The sequence below is a fragment of the Lolium perenne genome, chromosome 4, assembly GCF_019359855.2.
Source record: "Lolium perenne isolate Kyuss_39 chromosome 4, Kyuss_2.0, whole genome shotgun sequence".
NCBI classification, from domain to species: Eukaryota; Viridiplantae; Streptophyta; class Magnoliopsida; order Poales; family Poaceae; genus Lolium; species Lolium perenne.
In genome coordinates this window covers 163,848,268-163,853,492 of record NC_067247.2, presented here as the reverse complement: position 1 = coordinate 163,853,492, position 5,225 = coordinate 163,848,268, and the positions used below count along the sequence as shown (strand labels likewise).

General features: G+C 46.3%; 1 long non-coding RNA gene across 1 annotated transcript; it reads right to left on the bottom strand.

Annotated features, from left to right (window-relative positions):
• Positions 1 to 510: 510 nt before the first annotated feature.
• On the bottom strand, positions 511 to 4,610 carry LOC127294406 (uncharacterized). The gene is made up of 4 exons (XR_007846602.2): positions 4,257 to 4,610; positions 4,002 to 4,167; positions 2,836 to 3,143; positions 511 to 2,319 (listed from the first exon to the last, which is right to left on the bottom strand). It is a non-coding gene; the product is annotated as an uncharacterized lncRNA (long non-coding RNA).
• Positions 4,611 to 5,225: the final 615 nt, after the last annotated feature.

Sequence of the window (5,225 nt, the reverse complement as noted above, 5' to 3'; positions counted from 1 at the left end):
AGGTTGGGAGAAAAAGCTCTGCCCCTTTATGCTTTAATGAAAAAATCCGACACCTTCGTCTGGACCCCTCAGGCAGACGCAGCGTTTAAAGAGCTAAAAACAATGCTAGCTACCGCGCCTATACTGGCTTCGCCTTTGGAAAGGGAGCCCATGTTGTTGTACATAGCAGCAACAAACCGAGTTGTGAGTGTTGTGGTTGTAGTTGAAAGAGAAGAGGAAGGTAAAGCCGTGCAGCGACCGGTATACTACCTGAGCGAAGTGCTCTCCCTCTCTTCCAGAAAATGACTTATGGCGTGTTCATGGCAGCCACAAAGCTCAAGCACTACTTTGAAGAACACCCCATGAAGGTGGTGAGCGAGGCACCCATTTCAGATATCATGTGTAACAAAGATGCAAGCGGCAGGATTGCCAAGTGGGCGATTCAGATATCCCCATACGTACTGGAATACGAGAGAAGAGACGCCATAAAATCACAGGCTTTAGCTGATTTCTTGGTCGATTGGGCGGAAATGCAATACAAGCTGTGACGCCCCGAAACCGGTATCCTGAGGATTCCAGCGATCCAGCCGAAATCCGCACGATATCGATTCTGAGACGCCCTTCGACAAGACGTGCGCGACGAATCACACACGTGATGCCAGAGGAATTAACACGAGCGGTAACATTACAACAGGATTACAATAGAGCCCACAAGATACATATATTACAACAACGACTCCAACGAGTCAAGATACAAATATACAGCACAAAGATCCGAATCATACAGAAGATCGAATACGTCCGAGTACGGACAAGATACAAATTGGACTAAGAGTCCTGAAGATAACCAGTGGCGTCCATAACCCTGCCCAGGCCAAGCCGGAAGGGTAACCTTGCTAACGTCATCATCTCGTACCTGTCAAAGTCGGGCCATCGGTTGCCGACAAAAGGGAGGAAGCAAAAGAGAAAAAGGAAAGGCGAGAGTAAGTACCAAGGAATGAACTCCGGTACGTACTTAGCGAGACTAGAAATAGCTATGCTCGCCGGGCGAGTATAAATATATATCGCCTGGGGCTATATGGTAGGTTTAGCGGCAGCAAAACTATAACCAATAGAGACACGCTACAACATCCGTCTAATTAGAGAAGATAAGAGAGCGCACAAGGTAACAGATAAATACTACACAAACATAACCCAACCGATTACACATATCCCCTTCAACAAAGCGAAGAGGCAATGTAAAAGGCACTCAACGGTGGACAAGTTTTATTAGGTATCGATTGTAGTAATGCTATATTACTACCCAAGTTATTATCAGATTATTAACAACAAGTAAAAAGGTGTAAGTTGTCTATGATCGAGTCATACAATTCCAAGTCGTCCATAACCGCGGACGCGGCTTATCGATAAGATTGTAACCCTGCAGGGGTGCCCAAATGTGCCCACACGCACGCTCAACCCACTTGCGACAGGTGGATATCACGACTCGCACTCTCGTTCACGACAACAATATCCAGGAAGTCACCTAACTAAGTTAACCCGTATCGAAGTCCGGCCGTGCTCCGAAGCGGACTTAGCTGTTTGCGTCTACGGCTTTCGGATGGAAACAGTGCCCGCAGGGTGAATCCATCTTCAGCAATACGTACCGCGCCTACGAGCGTGCAAGAGACAACGGGGTTACAAGGCAACATGGCTTCCCCAAAAGTAACATCATATCATCTGACCACAAAGAAACATGCTTGCACGCCCGGGAGAATCAAACAAACATTCAAACTAGTTGTGTCCACTGGACAAAGCTGTAGATTCCGGCAGTGGTCGAGGGGAGACCCGGTAAGCATACCCACGTGTGGTTAGAGCGCTCAGTCTCGGAACAGATAACAAGAACTCGGGTCCTAGGGGACATTAGTGAGTCAAAGTTTCGATGCTTTCGCAAAGGGGCTCACAGATGCATGTGCTTACAGTTTTAGTTGTTAACAATTAAGTAAAGCATGTGTATCTCCAACAACTGATATAGCATGTGATAACCTCCCAACAACCCAACATATCCCGATATCAGATCGAGATAAACAACAGAGCCTAAACACGCCTACGACTCGCAAGGCTCAAACATCAAGCAACGGCTATGGATAAGGAATGGTGCATATAGGATTATTATGGTAAGAAGTGGAATAGGACACGTGACTCGATAAAGAATCGCAACATAAGGATAGCAGTGCGAGGGAGAGAGTAAAATAGGTGAAGAGAGAGGGCTCGCCTGTGAAAAGATGCAGAAGAACTTGTCGGAGAACTCGTCGTATCTCACATCAACACTTCGTGATCCTATCCGGGAAGAAGCAAATGCTGGAACACACAACGTATGCAAGTCTTATTACTACGGATAAAGAATCGGCATGAGCAAGATGCAGGCATGCATGACATGGCAGATATGATGCGATGCAACTTATCCATTTAAGCAGAGTCGGAACCCCGGACAAACAAATTAGGTTGGAGTTGCATTTTGTACCGACAAATTTAAGTAGTTGTTAGCATGGCATAGCATGGCAGGGGTGAGCTACTTCAATTTAAACGGAGCGTGGAAAACCTAGTTGGAAATCCAAAATACTCCGCATATATGTTAGGTGAACATGCACGACTATCAACGCGCGACATGATGCGAGATGCAAACAGATGAATGGATGGCATATTCATGTTCCTCTCATTTTTATGATCGAAAAACATATAAAATACTTTTTATTCCGAGTTACGGTTTAAAAGATATGGATTTTGCAAGTTTGTATCATTTTATGGAATTTCAGAAAAGACATAGAAAAGATGTTGGGCCGGATCTGGGGGGGGGGGGGGGGGGTGGCCTGCTACCTGGCCAGCAGAAGGAAGGACGACGCGCGTGGGCTGGACTGCCTGACGGATCTGGCCGAGGCCCATGCGTGGATCTGGGGAGCAGAAAAAAAAAAGGTTCAGGATTAAAATGGCCTCCATCAGGATTTGAACACCGGATCTCATGGATGAAGGAATAAGGGCCGAACCAGTTGGCCTACTGATTCTACCTTGACAGGATGGATGCGCCGGTTAATTTGAAGTAGATGTCGAGTCAGTGGGCTCATCCGAAAATCCAAAAACAAGTTCAACGCACCGGTGGGATTCGAACTTGGGCCGATGGGTTTGATCTGCAAAGGTTGGACCAGACGGGCTACAGTGTAGATCTTGCAAACAGAATTGACGCGCAGCAAAAGAACAAATAAAAAGCGCAATTTCTATATGCCGACCAGGTCGGCACCTGCACCGCGCCGCACACCCCCGCGCGCGGTGTGGGCCGGCCCGGTTAGGCGTTTTTTCCTGTTTCTTTCTTTCTTTTTTTTCCTTTTTCTTTTCTGTTTTCTGTTTTCTGTTTTTTTTTTCTTTTCTGTTTTCTTTTTCACTGTTTCTTTTTTCTCACGTTTTATTTTATGGTTAAAAATAATTTTCGAAAATTATAAATTTGAAAAATGTTCAAGTTTTGAATTTTTTCTGAACGAATTTCGAATTTTAAACAAATTTTTAATCTTGAACGAATTTTGAAATTTGAACAAATTTTAAGTTTTGAACGATTTTAAAATTTGAACGAATTTTTAATCTTGAACGAATTTCCAGATTTCTGAAGAATTTTGAATTTTGAACAAAAAAAATTCGAACGGTTTTTGAAATTTGAACGAATTTGAAAATTTGATCAAATTTTAATCTTGAACGAATTTCCAAATTTCGGAATAATTTTGAATTTTGAACAAAATTAAATCAAAATCTGAACATTTTTAATTTCCAAAATTTCGAATCTGAACAGATTTTAAAAAAAATTCTACGAATTCTTTTTAAAGTTAGATATTGAAAAAGAAAAATATTTAAAAAAAGAAACAGCAAAAAAAAGAAAAAACGTACCTACTACTAATGGGTCGCGGCCCAACCAACCGGCCTGGTCGGTGGGGTGTGCGGTGGCCCGTACACACCGACCAGGTCGGTGTACAGCACTCCCCATAAAAAGAGCAGTCGACCTTCACCAACATGGCCATGGCGGAAACACCTGTGGAGCACGGCCCTAGTGATTACGACCGAGACGGGACGAGGGGGAGGGCGTCAGGCGTGCGCGTCGCCGCGCTGAACCTGAAATGGTCGACATAGAGTTCATGCGATCACCGAAGCACCGCCAGGGTCGAGCACCTGTGACGACGATGGCCGGTCAACGCCGGTAGAACAACATAGAGCGGGATACAGAAGGGGGAAGAGGTCCATCACGCGCGGAAACTCACCAGGATGGTCATGGAGAGGTCGGGGAGGCCGGAGATGGACTGGAGTAGCCGGAATCGAGGATTATCTCGTCGGCGTCGGAGAGGGAATCGGCGATTTTGTGGGCGATTGGAGAGGTTCCGGTTCAATTCCTCGCATGAGGTTGGAGAGGGCGACGAGGCGCATCTAACGGTGCCCTCAGAACGGCGGGGGATGGTGTGGAGCGGCGACGCCATGGCGGGGAAAGTGCGGTGTGTTGCTCGTTCCTCACACAGAACAGAGAAAAAGAAAAAAAAATGAACGAGGGAAGAGGAAGACGGTGGCGGCGCAAGGGAGGGAGAAAGGCTAGGGTTTCCAGGGCTCATCCTCGGTGGGGATTAAAGGAGGAGGTGTCAGGATCACGGTTGATCACTGACGATTTTCATCGAGCCAGAGGAGAAGGGAAGGAGCACTCGGGGCTCAGATCTACACTAACTACCTACTGGAAAGGAAAATACATGATAAAAATAGGGTTTTGCATTGCTTGATCCTCCCAGCCACCCCACTCGCCCCTTTATATCGAAGGAACGAGCTCAAGCATGATTACAATTCTGCCCTCATCAACTAAGCAACACTGTTTAAGGGTTTAAGGCTAAAACAGTAAAGACAGACTTGGTGTGCAGATAGCCGTTGGATTAACTCCGGGTCACTGCGCCTTCATCTCAGCCGTTGGCTGTTGTCTTTGGACCGCAACAGTGACAGAGAGCGGGTGTTGTCGGTGTCGGAACCTGACACTGCCCCCTCCTTAAGTCAAGACGTCAGGGCTTGAACCAAGGAAATGTTGCCTGTATGAATGATGCGTCTTCCCACGTAGCTTCATGTTATTCCATGTTTTCCCAGTGGATCAACCATTGAGGTACGGGAATGTTGTACTCACCAGCGTTGCGGGGAACCTGGCGACGTTGCAGTAGAGCTTTTGGCGCCATTTTGATCTTGCCATCAGCCGTTACCAG